Source organism: Amphiura filiformis, chromosome 2 (genome assembly GCF_039555335.1).
Source record: "Amphiura filiformis chromosome 2, Afil_fr2py, whole genome shotgun sequence".
Classification (NCBI taxonomy): Eukaryota; Metazoa; Echinodermata; class Ophiuroidea; order Amphilepidida; family Amphiuridae; genus Amphiura; species Amphiura filiformis.
In genome coordinates this window covers 82147206-82168255 of record NC_092629.1, presented here as the reverse complement: position 1 = coordinate 82168255, position 21050 = coordinate 82147206, and the positions used below count along the sequence as shown (strand labels likewise).

The following is a 21050-nucleotide window of genomic DNA, read 5'->3' as shown; positions in this document are numbered from 1 at the left end:
ACCCCTTGGGTTGAAGATCGCATTAAGGCTGCCCGCTTTAGTTCACATTTTATGATTGGTAATGCAGCATCAATTGGGTGGAAAATTCGCCCAAGTTGGTGCAGCTACGACACCACATATCTCAAAATCCAAACTTTGGGGCTTTGTAGGTTTGCAAATAACAATAGCATCTGATTGTAATATCATTTGCATAATAATATTTCAGGTGTTTTGCAAACTTATTTTTGGTGTTTTATGGTGCTTTATTTGGTGCCCAAATTTTGTCAACAAAAGGGGTCACTTCTATTATAGTATTATAGACATTTAAATATGGCGTGTAAACTTATTTTCATGGAATCGACATTGATAAGTTGAGCTGTAAGAACTGCTTTATGATATCAATTAATATTTTATTCAAATGTGGTAAGACAAAACAGATAATTGGCGAGAATAAATTACGATAAATTAAGGTACGTATAAAGTGGTCTGGGTTATTGTTGTAACAAGTTAGCATGGATGCTACGCTTCCGTTTCAATACAACAGTGATGAATGGTAACATGTCTGTCACTGTAGTAGAAGTTCCTGATTTGGTGGAATTATTTTCCTGATTACAATCATAAATCATGAATTTCATTTTTGACTTCAGCCAAAGTTGCAATATTGTATATTATATAAGATATTTATTTCTTCTCATTTTCCGTTGTGCATTTTGTACATGAGCGTTCATGACGATGCATCTGATGTGGTATAGGACATGCATTAAGAATCGTGCTGGATGAATGGTATAAATCACACCAATGCATGGTATGATTTCATTTAATTATAGTCAGTTTTATTTATAGTGTATTTATATTATTGCACACATAAATAGAATACTTTTGAATTGGCTTTGAAGATTTACACAAGATATTCACTTAGTGAATGTGAGAGTCAAACTATGTCGAAAATAGCCGGTCTTTCAAAATAGAATTACTATGTCCAATTAAATTAAAATAAACCAATTAATATAAAATGAATTTAAATTTTAAATTCAAAAAATGGATAGAATATTTTTTTCTCACTACTTGTTTTGTCATTGAATAAATTGACTAGCATATTAATTTACGTACATGTACATGAAGTGTAGTCATCATATACCAAAATATTAATAGAAAATTGCTGTGCCAACTCAGTGACTTTGCTTCGGGTCAGTAAATGAGAAGAAAAAAGGTAAAAAGTCAGGTACACAATGACTATACCAAAACGTGCGAGTGCGAATGCCTTAATATGGCAAAGCAAAAACCAAATCAGTGCAGATCCTTAAAATCAAACGGCGTTATGAATGAATGCATCATACACAATGTACTCCAAAATAGTAAATGTATATATTTTACCGTTTTTGTTAAAGTACCGACAATAGCATTATCGATCTTAAGAACCACTGGAAAAATTCCAGGAATGGTCTGCCCTTATTTTGATGAGGGTTTTAATTTTTAGCGTGTCGCGTGCACTAAAGAGTGAAAATCATTCTGACATTACAGTGTTACGAGTCGTACTTGACTCAAGGCCAAAATCACCTTTTACCCGAACTCACACAAATGCACAACACAAATACACTGTTTGATTTTAAGCTAACAAACCTAAGTCTTTAATTGAAAATAGAGTATGCTTGGTACATATAACAACAATTACAATAAAATCACACAATCAGTTTTATTATATCGGTACTTAACCAGCGGTCTTTTTGTTGGTGATTCTAGAGTTCTTGCAATGTTCTGGACGACTGATGTAATATATCCTTATTCACTTGTTCTGCAAAAATCAGCGAAGTCCATCGTACACTTGCATTTATAAATCCTTGCACATAAAATCCTCATACGAAAATGATGATGCTTCCTCCAATCTCCTTTGCGCTGCTATCTCCACAAATATATCTCCTTGCGCTGCTTTCTCCGCAATATCTCTTTGCGCTGCTTTCTCCAAAAAATGGCGTTTCTTTCACCAATCACTCTTTTTCCAGGGAACAGGTTTCTTTAACACAGCTCCGCTGTTTTTTTGACAGATGCGTGGCCTTCACAAACCCAGCAAACTCCAGCAATTTGACAGAAGAACTTTTAATCCTTTGATGAGGAAGAGCACTTTTGTGTGCTCGCTGTCTTCTTCGTTGCTGTATTAAAATTAGCTCAATTATTGGCTATATAAACTGGTTAAAATGTACTTCTTTTTTTGAAGCACGAAGACCATCACACACATGTGGAGTTTTCAATCTCACATGACATTCTGTAAAGTCCCAACAAAACCTCCAGCTTTTTATATCAGTACTCATGCCAAAAAAACCATCATCTATTAATAAACCATTACTTCAATCACATTTTCACAACATTGCTGCAATCTTGGGATTTCCCAAGATTAATTATACACATTCACATTACATCACTTCCTGGGGGTTTTCCTGATGGTGCAATAATGAACTGGGGCTTTCCAAGTTCCAAACATAGCTCTGACTTTGTTTACAATAATTTGGGGAATTCCAAAACGACTTTCCACACCATTATCTTGCACGTACAAGGGGGTTTCCCATCTCATGAAATACTTTCAGCTTGTAAACAAAGTTAAATAATTAAATTAAATCAAATTACTCAGGGCACATCACAACAGATATTGTGTTCCAATATCTGTGCTGACATACAATGAGTTAATATAGCACCAAGACATTGCCTACGGCTGAAAACAACACACAAAAGACAGTGTCAATCTTCTGAAAGTAAACTGATGCGGGGAAAATTATTATGTATTCATAAACGCTTTCCAAATTTCATTACTTTTTTTCGTAATTTTATTTTGTCATGTGATTGAAGTACTTTATAAATTGCTCTCTGCAGCTGTTTTATTAGATACTCTTTGGTTGCACTTCTTTGCTCTCTCTACTGATAATACCGCATACCAAATATACATAATATTTACTTTAATTCTCTGATTTCTCTATAATATTTCCCCCAAGAAATACAAGAACATTTTTGCTCTTTTCAGCTCAGCGAATAATTATCAGCAAACGCCTATAGGAATGTTAATGAGAAATCCAAAACTGAGTACATTGTATGATGTGAACTAACACTTCACACACGTAAATATGCATATCGTTGCTCATCAAATGGGGTGATCTATTTGATCTTCACCCTCTTGCATCACAACACCTCCACAGCCTATGTCACTGGCATCAACAGTCAACTTGAACTGCTTCTGAAAATCAGGTGCAGTAAGTACTGGTGAACTCATGAGTATTGATTTGACTTTGTGAAAAGCATTTTCACACTGTTCTGACCACATGAATTTTGCATCTTTCTTCAACAAATCAGTCAAAGGACTTGCTATCTCTGAAAAGTTTGGACAGAACTTTCTATAATAGCCAACCATTCCTAGAAATCTCATGAGTGCCTTCTTGTTTACAGGTGTGGGGTATTGCTCAATTGCTTCAACTTTGGCTTTGATAGGCTTCACCTGACCTTGACCTACAACATATCCCAAGTATGTGACTGTGGCATGGCAAAACTCACTTTTTACCAGATTGACTGTCAACTGTACTTCAGACAGCTTCTCAAACAATTGATGGAGTTGTTCCATGTGTTGTTCCCAAGTTTGACTGTAAACAATCAAATCATCTACATACGCTTCACATCCCTCTATGTCTGTCACAATTTGATTTACCATTCTCTGAAATGTTGCGGGTGCGTTTTTCAACCCAAATGGCATAACTTTGTATTGGTAAAGACCAAATGGTGTACAAAAAGCAGAAATCTCTTTGGCACGGTCTGTGAGTGGAACCTGCCAGTACCCTTTCAAAAGATCAAATTTGCTAACAAATTTTGCATTCCCAATTTTGTCTATGCAATCATCAATTCTTGGAATTGGGTACGAGTCTGTCTTTGAATGAACATTTGCAGCTCTCATGTCTGCGACCAATCGGTATGAACCATCAGGCTTGGGAACAAGAATACATGGTGAACTCCACTCACTACTACTTGGTTGGTTCTATGATATCATTGTCTAGCATATAATTGATCTCATTTTTGAGATGTTCCATTTTCAATGGATTGACTCTATAAGGATGCTGCTTGATTGGTTTTGTATCACCAACATCTACATCATGAAATGCAGCATTTGTTCTACTTGGCGTATCAGGAAATATATTGTCAAATTTGTGAATCAAATTTGCAATTTGACTTTGTTGATCTTGAGAAAGATGACCTAACTTTGAGTCTAAATTAGTGAGCACATCAGAATTGTTCAATTTTACATTATACTCTTTGTGCTCCAGCTCTTTATCCTGGTCAAATGTGACATCAGAATTGTCATCTTTACTCTTGTCTACATTGGCAATTTTGTCTACATCGGCATGTTTGTCTACATTATCAGCATGTTTTACTGTACACACAGGTTTTGGAATGCCACTGTCACTTCTTTCAACATACTCTTTGAGCATATTTATGTGGCATAACTGCCTGCTCTTGCGTCTACCAGGAGTCTTGATAATATAATCTACTTCACCCACTTTTGACTCTACCTCACATGGGCCATGATATCTGGCTTGTAATGGGTGTCCTGGAATTGGAAACAGTACTAGAACTTTGTCACCTGGTTTGAACACTCTCTCTTTGGCATGTTTATCATACCATTGTTTCATTTTGGCCTGACCCTGTTTCAAGTTCTCTTTGGCGATATCAGTTACTCTGTTAAGCCTATGCTTAAAATTGGAGACATAATCCAATAAATTGATATCTGATTTCTCATTGAGCCACTTTTCTTTCAACAACTTTAAGGGCCCGCGCACTGTGTGTCCAAACACTAACTCAAAAGGACTAAATCCTAAAGTTTCCTGAACAGCTTCCCTAGCAGCAAACAACAACAAGTGTACTCCCTCATCCCAGTCCCTCTGAAATTCCAAACAGTATGTCCTGATCATGTTTTTCAATGTTTGGTGGAACCTTTCTAGTGCACCTTGTGATTCTGGATGGTAAGCACTTGAGGTATACTGTTCTATACCTAATTGATACATGACCTGCTGAAATACTCCAGAAGTAAAGTTTGATCCTTGGTCTGACTGTATGGACTTGGGGAGCCCCACAAATGTGAAGAACTTAGTTAAAGCTTTCACTATAGTCACTGCTTTAATATTTCTCAAGGGTATGGCTTCAGGAAAGCGTGTTGACGCGCACATAATTGTCAGAAGGTATTGATTACCTGACTTAGTCTTTGGTAGGGGCCTACACAATCAATAATAACCCTACTAAATGGTTCATCAAAGGCTGGAATTGGCTTTAATGGAGCAGGAGGTATTTTCTGATTTGGCTTCCCTACTACTTGGCATATGTGACATGTTTTGCAATATTCAGAAACATCTTTTCTGAGAGTGGGCCACCAGAAATGTCTCAGAATTCTTTCATGAGTTTTCTTAACACCCAAATGCCCTGCCATTGGACTGTCATGTGCTATGTTAATTACTTCAGTGTGGTATACTTTTGGTACCACAATTTGGTGCACTACCTTCCACTCTTCATCGGCAGGTACATCAAGGGGCGCCATTTTCTCATTAGCACATCATCTTGTTTGTAAAAACAGACAGAATTTTGTTCTGCTTCTTCTAGGGTCAATGCCCTTTGATTGATCTCTTTGAGTTCTGGGTCATTTTGTTGCTCCAGAATTAGCTTGTCATGACTTAATGGGTCTTTCATGGTTTCCCCAATTTGTTCATGCTCAGAGGCTGTGTCATCTTTAGGGGTATTTTTATCCCCAGGAGAAGGAAGTTTATCTTCTTTCTCATTCAACTTTGACACAAATGTGTCTTCCAAATTGTAGCCTAAGTCATCAATTTGGTTGTCCTCAATTGTTTCTAATGAGGCTCTCTTACTCATTGCCCGTGTCACTGCACATGCAGGAAATATCTCCTCTTCCTCACTATTATCATCCTGTATACAGGGCTTATCTGTGACTATTGGGTCAGGAAAAACCTTCCCCCCTGCCAAATCATTTCCTAGCAACATGGACACTCCTTTGACTGGCAATTCATGTCTAACTCCTATGGTTGCAGGACCAGAAACCAAGTCAGATGTCAAGTTAATTTTGTGGAGAGGTACACTAATTATTTCCATCCCAATACCCTGGATCAAAGCATTACCTGCTGAACTAGCCTCATTAAAGGGCAAAGTTCCTTCCAGAATCATAGACCGTGCACAACATGTATCTCGCACAATCTTGATGGGCTTTGGACTACCATTCTCACCAAGTGATACTACTCCCTCTAACACAAATGGTTCAAATTCTTCACACACCTTGTCTGTCTCACCTCCCTTTTGTGGGAATTCTTGTTTCTTGATTTGACTGACTTTTTCTTTGACTCAAGTGACACTGCACATCCCACAGTATTACTAGCAGTTTGCTGCTGTTTTTGTGCGTCTTGTCTGCCTTTTAAGAAATAACACTGGGTCATCGTATGCCCTGGTCTCTTACAATGAGTACAAGTTACTTTGGCTTTAAATTCAGTCCCAAATTTTGCTCTGTTACCTGAACTCCCTGGGGTCCCTCTACCACCAGCACTATGCTGTGAATTAGACTGAGGTTTCACTTCTTGTGTACCACCCTGATTTGCTCTAGGTTGATTATGGCTGAACCTGTTTGAATAACTTCTGTTATGACTAAATTTACTCCCATTCAATTTGTGAGTTAAACCATAGTCGTCCGCCATTGTCGCCGCTTCGTTTAGCGTCTTAATTTTGCTAGCGCTTTCATCCAAATGGGTTTTAATGTCAACGTGGACACATTTCTTGAACTCTTCTATAAGAACTAATTGCTTAAGTTGGCCGAAATCATCTTTGACTTCTTTTGACCCAAGCCACCTGTCAAACATTTGTTCTTTTACTCTAGCAAATTCTACATGGGTTTGATCTGCTTGCTTTCTTGAATCTCTGAACTTTTGTCTGTATGCTTCAGGCACCAGTTCATAGGCCTTAAGGACTGCCTGTTTAACTTCTTCATAATCATTACACTTCTCTATTGGTAGAGCTGAGTAAGTTTCCTGGCCTTCCCCACAAAACTACTTTGTAACAGTAGGGTCCAATGCTCTGGAGGCCATTTCAAATTTGTAGCTACCTTTTCAAAATGTTGAAAGTACTCGTCAACTTCTTTCTCTTTGAATTTAGGCACAAGCTTTACAAGCTGTAACATCAAACCCTGACTTTGACTTTGAGGAGAAACTTGATGAGTATTTGTCACCTAGTTTTGCTAACTTCTCTTGTTCAAACTCAATTTCTTTTTTTTTTTTTTGTGCTTCCAGCGCCATCTTTTCATGGCGCGCTTTGTCTTCCATTGCCATTTTCTGTTTCTCAAGTTCCAATTTTGCCACCTTTTCCTTTTCTTCAATAAACATTTTCTGTTTTTCCATATCTAGCCTTTCTTGTTTTTCTTTATTTTCATTCTCTAACTTGATCATTTCCAGTTTTTCTTTTTGGTCCATTTCTATTTTCCTCAGTTCTAATTGAATTTCCAACTCTTTCAATTTAACTGCAGAGTCCCCACCGATTTCAGTTTCGACCTCTTTTCTCTTGCCCAAAATGGATTCATCAAAATACTCTTCATCAACTAAAACCTCAATCAAGACATTTTTGATTATTTGTCTTCTTGTAGTTTGCTTTACTTTCAAGTCATAATGTTTGGCAAGTGCTAATAAATCAGGCTTCTTCAACTTATCAAATTTCTCCCAATCTATAGTTTCAAGAAACTCTTCAGCTTTGAACTCTGCCATACTGTACTTTCACTTTTAAGACTCAGTAAATGAATGTCAACTTTTTTACAGTGTATTTTCCCGGACGAGCCCCCAATTTTTGTTACGAGTCGTACTTGACTCAAGGCCAAAATCACCTTTTACCCGAACTCACACAAATGCACAACACAAATACACTGTTTGATTTTAAGCTAACAAACCTAAGTCTTTAATTGAAAATAGAGTATGCTTGGTACATATAACAACAATTACAATAAAATCACACAATCAGTTTTATTATATCGGTACTTAACCAGCGGTCTTCTTGTTGGTGATTCTAGAGTTCTTGCAATGTTCTGGACGACTGATGTAATATATCCTTATTCACTTGTTCTGCAAAAATCAGCGAAGTCCATCGTACACTTGCATTTATAAATCCTTGCACATAAAATCCTCATACGAAAATGATGATGCTTCCTCCAATCTCCTTTGCGCTGCTATCTCCACAAATATATCTCCTTGCGCTGCTTTCTCCGCAATATCTCTTTGCGCTGCTTTCTCCAAAAATGGCGTTTCTTTCACCAATCACTCTTTTTCCAGGAAACAGGTTTCTTTAACACAGCTCCGCTGTTTTTTGACAGATGCGTGGCCTTCACAAACCCAGCAAACTCCAGCAATTTGACAGAAGAACTTTTAATCCTTTGATGAGGAAGAGCACTTTTGTGTGCTCGCTGTCTTCTTCGTTGCTGTATTAAAATTAGCTCAATTATTGGCTATATAAACTGGTTAAAATGTACTTCTTTTTTGAAGCACGAAGACCATCACACACATGTGGAGTTTTCAATCTCACATGACATTCTGTAAAGTCCCAACAAAAACCTCCAGCTTTTTATATCAGTACTCATGCCAAAAAACCATCATCTATTAATAAACCATTACTTCAATCACATTTTCACAACATTGCTGCAATCTTGGGATTTCCCAAGATTAATTATACACATTCACATTACATCACTTCCTGGGGGTTTTTCTTGTTGTTTCAATAATGAACTGGGGCTTTCCAAGTTCCAAACATAGCTCTGACTTTGTTTACAATAATTTGGGGAATTCCAAAACGACTTTCCACACCATTATCTTGCACGTACAAGGGGGTTTCCCATCTCATGAAATACTTTCAGCTTGTAAACAAAGTTAAATAATTAAATTAAATCAAATTACTCAGGGCACATCACAACAGATATTGTGTTCCAATATCTGTGCTGACATACATTGAGTTAATATATCACCAAGTCATTGCCTACGGCTGAAAACAACACACAAAAGACAGTGTCAATCTTCTGAAAGTAAACTGATGCGGGGAAAATTATTATGTATTCATAAACGCTTTCCAAATTTCATTACTTTTTTTTGTAATTTTATTTTGTCATGTGATTGAAGTACTTTATAAATTGCTCTCTGCAGCTGTTTTATTAGATACTCTTTGGTTGCACTTCTTTGCTCTCTCTACTGATAATACCGCATACCAAATATACATAATATTTACTTTAATTCTCTGATTTCTCTATAATATTTCCCCAAGAAATACAAGAACATTTTTGCTCTTTTCAGCTCAGCGAATAATTATCAGCAAACGCCTATAGGAATGTTAATGAGAAATCCAAAACTGAGTCATTGTATGATGTGAACTAACACTTCACACACGTAAATATGCATATCGTTGCTCATCTGGCATGCAGAAGAGGCTCCTTTAGCCATAATCTTTGCCTTTATATATTTTCCGGTGATTATAATACAAGTGAATTATACAAATATCAAACTTTTCAAAAACCCTTATTTCTACATAAAGTTATCAAAATTGCTTTACAAAATTTGACAAAAAATCAAGTCATACAATGAAGTGATTGTACGGAATTCTGACATAAAATTGGGCACAAAATAACCGTCTTTGAGGCGAGGTAAAACTATTTGCTCTTTGACACCGAATTGATGCATCATTACGCTTCTTTCGTCGCCAGACACTTAGTTCAGATGAGGACTGTTTTCAATTCAAGCTTTTAATAATCTAAGTGGCGACCGAGCTTATTCAAAATCGTTAAAGGAAGAGATGACCATGAACGATCATCTTATGCACAGTTTACATGGAGACTCTATTGCTGGAAATTTATTTCCAGCAAGGGAAAGTCCTCGTGTATATTGGTAATTTTGCCAGGCAATACCCTGGACCTCTGACCTTTCATAGTTTCCTCAAAATAGAACCGGGGCTATTTTTTCAAGACAGTACTACACTCTCCTGAGAGTTTCTCTGGAATGTTGATGGCTTTTACACACTTTTGTTATGTATTTACCTGGTTATGGTTTTATAGGTCACATAGGGGGGCCCCAGATATAGTTGATTGAGGTCACAATTGCTGGACTCTATGTCCCCATGTAAATTGCATCGCCAGGGCAAGTCATCCATCAAAATAAAATTTATGGTTATTATGTAGGCAAGGGTAAAGTCTCCATGTAAATAGCGCTTTAGTGTTTAATTTTCTTTAAAAAATGTAAAACCAAATATTTGTCGTGATAATTCAATGTCAGCTGTGATCGGGAATAAAAATTCGTATTTTAAAGCTTGCAATGTGTTTTCTATGGTTAAATTTATACAATAAACTTTATTTATTAAACCATATAAAAGGGTCTAAAGAATCACAAAATGCGCAAATTAAAATACATAAATAGCCTACAATGTGCTACAAATGGCTAATTATATAGCTGTTCATTACTTTCAGAAATTCTAATGTGATCGAGCAAAAAAATAATGCATTAAAGTGTGATCGAGAGAAAAAATAGTACATTAATTGAAAATTCGATGCCGGGTGCCTCTTGACCATGCTGTTGACGACGGTATCAATTCACACTTACCATGAATATGTTGGTTTCATTACAAGCATGACAAGAGGCACCTGGCACAGTTTTTTTTTTATCAAATGCCATGATGTGTTCATGCAAATTTATTTTGTTTACAGGTCTATGCTACACAGATAGCAGAACAAAATATAGTATATTTATTTATATTCATTTTAAAATTTTGTTTCTTGAATTATATTTATGATCTAAGGTAGCCTATGATAAATGTAATGAGCAACTTTGGGCACTTCCAGCATGTCCAGTTGAAATTCATCTCCAACACAGGCCTATATTTTAAATGGAGACGAAGTCATCCATTCAGGTAACCCCATTTGAAATTCACTCCTCCTTTATACGCTCGTACCCGGTAGTAGAAGATTATTAATAAAAATTCCTTTAAAAAAGGAATAGGGCGCCCAATGTGAGCTGGACGTGATATGGTGAATTCCCGTCATGGTGTTTATTAATAAAAATTCCTTTAAAAAAGGAATGTGGCGCCCAATGTGAGCTGGACGGGATATGGTGAATTCCATGGTGATTAGATTTGGTATTATAATGATCTTTTTAGGGAAGAGTAGAAGATGATCAAATACGAGAGAAATGCTTCATGGAATGAAGCTTTCGTGTCAATTTGCGATTATGTGGGGTGGGAGTTCTGTTTTGGGGGCCGTTGTAGTGAGGATATTGCTTTGGATATTGAATATTGTTGAATTTCGTTATTCAGGGATGGATAACTAGAAGACACAAATAAGTAAGCTTCCCCCTAGTCATCTATACACTCATTCTTGTCACACGACGAATTTCGACAAAGTCATGTAAACGTAATTTCGTTTTTCACCCGACCTCCGTCCAGAAACAATCCTAAAGGGGTGTGTGGATTTCCCGTTGTCCATTTTTGTATCTTAAATTATATATTTGTCTGTTGGTCAAAGGGTTTTGAAGAGAAATAATCACTGAGTATACCATGATTAATTTTAAGACGATGAAGATCATAAATCTTTTTCATCATTCGTATATCTGGAAGATGTGATCAAATATAAATTGTAAATCAATACTTTCTTGTTAGTCAAATGGTTTGAAAAATTTGTATCATTAAGAACTAACACAATTTTAAAACGAAATGCATTTATTATTCGTAAAAAATGGCTTATACAATAAAATGATGATTAACATGTGTCTTATTATAGATTTGGCTAACCAAATTCATCCCTGAAACAATTCATCCGCTAAACTTGACCACGCTACAGATGTATAAGATGTATACACAATGCAGGGCGTAATTGATAACTCCTCTTAAAAACCGACATATGAAAATATATTTCGGTTTAAGGTCGGTTTTTAAGGAGTTATCAATTACATTTAACTTGACCAATTAAATATGTCATATTTAATATTGTGGCATGCATGAAAATCAACTACACATGTATACACTGTGTCTTGAAATCATATTGCTCAAAGACACGGAAATTTTAGCCTATTGGAACGCCCAACATAACAGGTAGGATCTAGAAATGTATAGAAATCGCGAATGATGCATTTTGGTGTCAATAGGTTTAATCAAATGTAGATACACTCCTATATAAAACGGTCCTATAGGGGTCCTCGGAAATTCCAAGAAACTCCAAAATAGTTCTTTCTGGCCTTTAACAGAACCTTTTTAGTATTTTGTGAACTGCTTTAGGTGATATACATACAATATGATACAGGACATCTTAAGGGAACTGGAATGAGCGTTTTGAGCGTCTCGACAGCATTTTTTGTGGGACATGAGAGCACATCAGACCTATCGAATTGCATTCTGAATACGAAGAATGTCTTTCTGATATCAAATAATTTTCATTTTATGAAATTCACGATATAATACAAATTTTATGACAAATTATTAAAATTTGATATTTTTCACATTTGGAGATATAACAGTCCTCGAAGTAAATTTTATAAATTTAATGATATAGTCTTAAAGTGTATGTAGCTGGGAGGAAAAGCCGACGATCAATTGAAAATTTTGACCTTTCATATTGAAGATATGGATTTTTCCCCAAAAGACCTAATTTTTTTTGGTGTTTTGGGAAAAATCCATATCTTCAATACGAAAGGTCAAAATTTTTCAATTGATCGTCGGCTTTTCATCACACCTACATACACTTTAGGTAGAAATCATCAGATTTATAAAGTTTACTTCGAGTACTGTTAAATATCAAAAATATCAATTTTAATGATTTGCCATAAAATGTGTATTACATTGCGAATTTCAAAAATCAAAATTATTTGATATCAGAAGGCCATTCTTCGTATTCAGAATGCAATTCGATATGTCTGATGTGCTCTAATGTCCCACAATAAACACTGTCCAAACGTTCATACCCCACCCCTTAAGAACCTTTCAATTTTTTTTAGTTTCTATTTGGAACCCTAAGAGTGTATAGAGAAAACATCCTAAACCAATGTCTTGTGAAGATGTGTGTTTTGACTCCTAGCACTTAAATCAAATAACTTGTAATTAAATAAAACCTCCTTTTTACATGCATGACTTGAATGATCAAATTAGTTTGTAACCTATAAATTCCCAGCAGAGTTGACACGCAAACATGCCAGTACCTAATTCCTACAGATTTAATTAACAAAGTGCTTCTTCTGTCTATATTTGGTTCATCTTAAAGACCACTGCTTGTTTCAACACCAGGAATATACAATTTCAGAAATAGCCATGATTTTTTTTCGTCCCAATTGCATGCAGCGCATTTGTTCCATAGTTAATTTCAGGATTTTTTTACACCAACGCCTTTATTCATTTTTTTTAATTTCGATATATTCATTTTCATGATACTGCATGCAAGAATCGGAATGTCTAGTTTATTTTGCCGCGTTTTGACACATTTGTTATTAAAAGATGACAAATAATCGCAAGGAGGTGGTTTATTGAGAGTGGATGAGTAAAGGGCAGTACGCCCAAGATGCATATCAGCTGTGTTATTGTCAAACGCATCAGTAATATGGATTAGGCAGAAAATAATACAAAGTGAGAACATACTTGTAAAAGAACCGCCATTCCTAACCTTTGCATGGTTGCAAATGTTCAATTCGTGGTTTAAAATTCTGATTTTTCCCCCGCAAATCTGTGATTTGGCTCCATAGCGATCAGCGCATCGCAGTAGTGGGTTAAAATTATTTTGTTTTAAAAGCGTTCGGCTGGTAAAACACGAAGTGCCTCTCCGTCTGTAAAGCGACAATGGGCCATTCCATTTAAAATCTTTACACCCATATGGAAGACATGACCTTAATGTCCAACACATGGGTATTGATTTCAAATGGAATCATCCAATCTGGTAACCCAATTTGAATTTCACACACCCTGTTTTGACGATTAAGGTCACGTCTTCTATAGGGGGCGTAAGGATTTCAACTGGAATATCCCAATGCTCGCTCGCGCCTCTTTTCATGCATGTTTTTGTTTCAGACATGGTCGTGTCACTGAAATCCACAACATGCTCAACTTTTACGGCACAGTTCGTTAACCCAAATACATTTGTACATTCATACTCTACAACTTGAGGTCAAATTTTGCACTATGATTATGTAATTGAGGTTATTGGACTATGCCATTGGGATGTGGCTCTTATGGTCCATAGATGGCCGTGTCTCTCTTCTCTGAGGGAAGATTAAAGATTTCCATTTGATAAATAGCACGCATGATTCCACTAAAATGATAAAACAGTATCATCCCTTTTGCCCTGGAGTTAATTCGTGTAATCCCTTGAATACGTAAAACAGGGGCAGCCTCATGTTGATGGTATGCATCTAATTATTTTCGAGTTGAATACATTCATTCAGCTTCTTGCCTGATATTTTTAACATTTTGTTTGCTATTTATTGGAATTTTCAAAAACAAATAGTAATGTACTTGATTATGTACTATGCATCTGGTCATAAAAGATGCTCAAGTAAAATTTAACACAGAAAATAAAAGGAAATCACTCGTAACATTTCATCATAAATAATTTTGTTTCGCGGTGTTTTTTTTCTCTCTTTACATCAGCAAATTTCATGGTTCTTTTGGTTTGGATTTATTAACAGATTAATGTTAATAATCAATGCCTTTTTTGTGGCCTTTTTGGTCATTCTAAAACGATCTTTTGTCTATATACCATACCATGCAGCACATGCAGCACAGTGAGCATACTCTCTTAATGTAAAATAGTGAAAATCACTCCTAAAAGAGTGAAACCACTCCTAAAAGAGTGGAAACCTTTCTTTATGATATATTAAGGGACATTGCTCTTTTTTTTTTCATGTTCCTTACCTTGAAATACTGATTTCCACTCTTTTAGGAGTGTATTTCACTCTTTTAGAGTGATTTTCACTCTTCTTACTGTTTGGGAGAGTGAATTTTTCACTCAAAAGAGTACGTGCTATTTTTACACATAATTGGGTTACAAAGAATTTTCTCTGTGTTTTTGGTTTGTTTCTATTTTTAAGGTGTAGAAAAAATGTCAAACCAACTTAGGAAAACACCATTACATTGTCCCAACACCATATCAAATCCCATGGACATTAACTAGTAAGACCTCATTCATCACAAAATCATTACAACTAAATTTCTTATTCCAGGGAGAAATTTAAAAGGTAATTGTACTGCCCTAATCTCTTCCACATGACACAAGACCTGCGCCATGCATGTTGTCATTGAGTGCACTTTCATATAGGGCCTAATGCAAGAGTTCAACCTTTACATTCGGTCGTTCGTTCGTTCATTCGTTTGTCTGTTCGTTGATCGTTCGTTCGTTTTTCATTCATTCATCCATTCATTCATTCATTCATTCATTCATTCATTCAGTCATTCATTCAGTCAGTCAGTCAGTCAGTCATTAGTCCACCCCCCGGGTCCACCCATTCTTTTATTCGTTCACACATTCACTCGTTCATTCAGTTGTTCATTCGTTCACTCATTATTTTGTTCACTTTGTTAATTCATTCATTCATTATTCTTTCTTCATTCTTTTCATTCATTCGTTTGTTCTTTCGTTCATTCATTCACTCGTTCATTCATGTTAATGCCATACATGCCATACATCTATTCAAGTGCATTTAGGCCTCATCACTTGAATCGTATTTTAAATACAAGCTATTGGATTCCGAAACGACAGTGCATGAAAAATAAACCTGACTTTTGAACTTGCACATTCAAAAATTGACGGGTATTGATGAGCCAATTAGGTAAAGGAATTCTTTTATTTCTTCACCAAAAGTTCAATTTTCCTCACCCAGCTTGAAAGCCCGTGAAGTAAAGCAACCCACTATAAAGCAAAGTACATAAAGTTTGCCCCCATAAAGTCACATGCAGCACAGTGAGCATACTCTCTTAATGTAAAATAGTGAAAATCACTCCTAAAAGAGTGAAACCACTCCTAAAAGAGTGGAAACCTTTCTTTATGATATATTAAGGGACATTGCTCTTTTTCGAGTAATGTCCCTTACCTTGAAATACTGATTTCCACTCTTTTAGGAGTGTATTTCACTCTTTTAGAGTGATTTTCACTCTTCTTACTGTTTGGGAGAGTGAATTTTTCACTCAAAAGAGTACGTGCTATTTTTACACATAATTGGGTTACAAAGAATTTTCTCTGTGTTTTTGGTTTGTTTCTATTTTTAAGGTGTAGAAAAAATGTCAAACCAACTTAGGAAAACACCATTACATTGTCCCAACACCATATCAAATCCCATGGACATTAACTAGTAAGACCTCATTCATCACAAAATCATTACAACTAAATTTCTTATTCCAGGGAGAAATTTAAAAGGTAATTGTACTGCCCTAATCTCTTCCACATGACACAAGACCTGCGCCATGCATGTTGTCATTGAGTGCACTTTCATATAGGGCCTAATGCAAGAGTTCAACCTTTACATTCGGTCGTTCGTTCGTTCATTCGTTTGTCTGTTCGTTGATCGTTCGTTCGTTTTTCATTCATTCATCCATTCATTCATTCATTCATTCATTCATTCATTCATTCAGTCATTCATTCAGTCAGTCAGTCAGTCAGTCATTAGTCCACCCCCAGGTCCACCCATTCTTTTATTCGTTCACACATTCACTCGTTCATTCAGTTGTTCATTCGTTCACTCATTATTTTGTTCACTTTGTTAATTCATTCATTCATTATTCTTTCTTCATTCTTTTCATTCATTCGTTTGTTCTTTCGTTCATTCATTCACTCGTTCATTCATGTTAATGCCATACATGCCATACATCTATTCAAGTGCATTTAGGCCTCATCACTTGAATCGTATTTTAAATACAAGCTATTGGATTCCGAAACGACAGTGCATGAAAAATAAACCTGACTTTTGAACTTGCACATTCAAAAATTGACGGGTATTGATGAGCCAATTAGGTAAAGGAATTCTTTTATTTCTTTTCACCAAAAGTTCAATTTTCCTCACCCAGCTTGAAAGCCCGTGAAGTAAAGCAACCCACTATAAAGCAAAGTACATAAAGTTTGCCCCATAAAGTCGCTTTAGTACAACAGAACAGAAAAATAAACTAATGAAATAGGTCTTTCCTTGATCTCGCGACGACTGAAGTATGAACTCACGTAGTTTAATTTCATTCCACAATGTCGCTTACCGGGTCGCTTACTCGTACTGCCCTCTGCTATTTTCAATTTCATGGTCCATTGGCATTGGTATAAAGTAAATGTGTGGGCACATATTTACATGCAAAAGTTTTGTGCTCACAATAACTTCAAGGTTCAAATAAAATCTGAATTCGGGATATAAAACCCAGACATTTTATTCTGGTTATGAAATGAAGCCTTATTTGGGGGGTTTAAATACCTATATTAATAACAAACGTACTGCGTTGCCATGGTAGCAGTATTAAAATAACTCGTTTTATTTCAGTTGTTCATGAGTATACTAAACATTTCAATTAAAACGTTTCATTATGAAAACCGTGATCCTTTTATTCATTTTTATCCCTTTACGCTTGACCCTATATTAAAGCCGCCATATAAAATCAACTTGATATTTTAAAGGGCTGCAACTTTTTAAACATTTTCACATCATTTTGAACAATCAAGCCCTGGGAATCAGGCACTTCATCGTGAACCAAAGCACATAGGCCTACCGCTTTTTCGTTTCCCGAATTAAGGGATCTAGAATGAGCCTTTATGGCGTTTCGACAGTATTTTTTGGGACATGAGAGCACCTCAGACGTATCGAATTGCATTCTGAATACGAAGCATGTCTTTCTGATATCAAATAATTTTCATTTTTGAAATTCACGATATAATACAAATTTTATGACAAATTATTAAAATTTGATATTTTTCAAATTTTTGATATATAACAGTCCTCGAAATAAATTTTATAAATCTAATGATATATTCTTAAAGTGTATGTAGCTGGGAGGAAAAGCCGACGATCAATTGAAAATTTTGACCTTTTACATTGGTGTTTTGGGGGAAAATCCATATCTTCAATACGAAAGGTCAAAATTTTCAATTGATCGTCGGCTTTTCATCCCACCTACATACACTTTAAGTATAAATCATCAGATTTATAAAGTTTACTTCAAGTACTCTTAAATATCAAAAATATCAATTTTTAATGATTTGCCCAAAAATCAAAATTATTTGATATCAGAAGGACATTCTTCGTATTCAGAATGCAATTCGATATGTCTGATGTGCTCTAATGGCCCACAATAAATACTGTCCAAACGTTCATACCCCTTCCCTTAATGGTGTTTAAATGATTCGTATTATGTGTAAACCGGCAAATAATACCTAATTCGTTATTTACAAAGTATAATTAAGGGTATACCATAATTATTTGCAGCTAATTCTTATCATATATGCATGCTTATCATGGTCTGATACTGATATGGCCACATGTGTTCACTTAATTTCTAAGTGTCATTTCTACCAGGTCTTCCCTATCTTACAGAAAATAGATATATTATGGGCCTGTGTAATGATATAATTGCATAGACAGTAGACACAAAATGATATTTTATCAATGATGATTCAGATGTGATGCACGAGTTGGGGCTCAGGGCTGTAGTATTTACCATGTTTATATGTTTACCTTGTTCTTCCCTAGTGTCTAATCAAATATACATTACATTAATTTTGTTATTAATTTACAGCATTGCAATGCAAATAGACTGATGCACAAATATGCATTTACGTTACTAATTTAAAGAAGATGTAATGAGTTAATAATTAATATCATTATTAAAAAAACAACTTTAAATCTAGTGTTTCTGGTATACGATGTTCAATCCAATTTAGATACAGAAGGAAAATATGAATGCATATATTTTTCGAACATAGAAAACTATTTTATTCTAAATTTTTTTATCTAATCGTTTGCATCCGGCATGTGGGCCTAACTCGAATGAAATTAATAAATGAATATACATAAAATATAAACAAGCAAAAATTAACTATAAATAAATTAATAGATAATTAATACAAATTTATAAATATATCATTTATATAAATGCAAACCAGATATATTTATGTTTTCATAATGGCCAACGTACATGTACCAACATTAGCGTTTCGTGGTATATACCAAACAATATTTAATTTCTTTTCCGCGATGACACCAATATATATGCGAAATGAAACATTATACTTTTCCGACAACAATTAATAAAGATATTGACTTATATGCGCATGCGCAAACCATTTTCATTGTCATATTATATTCTTGTGGCGCGCTATTTTTGTCACACAATACTTTTAATTGAAAAATCATATGGTTGACTAAGAAAATACACATGACATTATTTATTTAATAAATACCGCTATATTTTATGTCTGTGATTTTATAATAATATTAAAATTAAAAAAATAACAGAACTTCATCGAGAAAAATTAATAAATTAATAGTTCATAAGTTTAATGGCATCGTATATAGCATGAAGCAAGATATCGTGTCAGCCAATACCAATATAACCCACACTATTTACCTTATGATACTGTGTAAATTTTTTACTTATTGCGTTTGTAAAAATAATAAATTTATAACTTGATGAGCAAAAAATATGACACGGGACGTCTCTTATCTCGGAATCACAGAACTCCAGGATAGTCCTGTTAATATGTCCTATTGTGCCAAATAGTGATACCACTTCCATGGCAACGGAAGAAGCCAAACGGATGCTTGGGTATCCCAAACTATTCGGAAGTCATGTGCAATCGAGATATTTTTTGTTATCAAAACATTTCAATTTTTTCCGTTTTCATGACAATATTTCAAATAATTATCCACAACAAATGTCTTTCAATGTTCACAAACTTGTCTAGTTTAATAAAAAAAAAAATTTTGCCAGAAAATTATCAATTTGATGAGTTTTTAGCAATGCCCAGCATGCATACAGCCATACTGAATTGGTATCGGACGGAAATCGAGCCAAAAAAAGACCCGGAAAATAATATCAAAGGTCATCCCTGAAAATGTTTTCTTATTTCCACAACATTGCATTAATGATATAAATATATTTAAAGATTAAAGCTTTAAATTGTGCTCCCAGGATTTGCTAGATGGATAAGAGGATTATTTTTGAGTCATAAATGTTGGATAAAAATATTTACAATCGTGATAATATCGCAATTTGTATTGAAAATTAACCATGTCAAGCATAATATTCAAAGAGCACAAAGTTGGTCTTTGAATCAAAATTCATATCAAAAATATTGAATTGTGTAGATATTGAAGAATAAAAATGCAATTGTTTTGGTTTAAATTACAAATAATCATGATAATATTACTTATAATCAATAATTTTAGACTTTTAACAAACATGATACGTGTTTGAAATGAAGATGGCACTTGATTGCGCATTCGACAATCAGTGTACACACGTCCACACACAGACAGGCAAAAACACTTGACTAACTTCACCAATTTTTCATCAAACTTACCTTTGATTTATCTCTATGTTTGGCTCCAAACAATCCTCAAACTAGTAATATTCCAATTATTGATCCAAAATATCTTGAGAACTCCAATAAAAAAGTAATTCCAGGCTTTATTCCTTTGGGTCACACCCTTAGAAATATAAAGGGTATTTAAGGAAAAAAATCGCAATGGCGTAGCTGACTTATTTTGTACATGTACATGTAGAAATAGATTCCCACCACCTTATCATGGGCTCAAAGCGCCCAAAATTGTTGTAAAATACACCAATATACACCTTATTTTGCACCCAATCTTTCAATATCTTTTGTTGAGATATTTAGATAACAAAAGATAGGTATAGATATGCAAAGGATGGCGTAGGTGATGACGATGATGAAATTGCGAGTTTCTGGCACAAAATTTGATGACTTTCTTGGCAACTGCGTTTATATTCCAGCAATTATCATGAGAAAAGAATATGTATGTCCTCTGCCATTTGCCACACGCCAATTTCCTACGTCAGGCCTGAAATGAATG

At 35.1% G+C, this 21050-nt stretch overlaps 1 protein-coding gene across 1 annotated transcript in view; it reads right to left on the bottom strand.

Moving 5' to 3' along the window:
- The window catches only part of LOC140143992 (uncharacterized), a 31128-nt gene extending 10078 nt beyond the window's left edge, over nt 1–21050 (bottom strand). Inside the window, exon 1 of the mRNA XM_072165822.1 lies at nt 20537–21050. The gene's annotated coding sequence lies outside the window, so the exon portion shown is untranslated. The remainder of the gene's footprint in view (nt 1–20536) is intronic.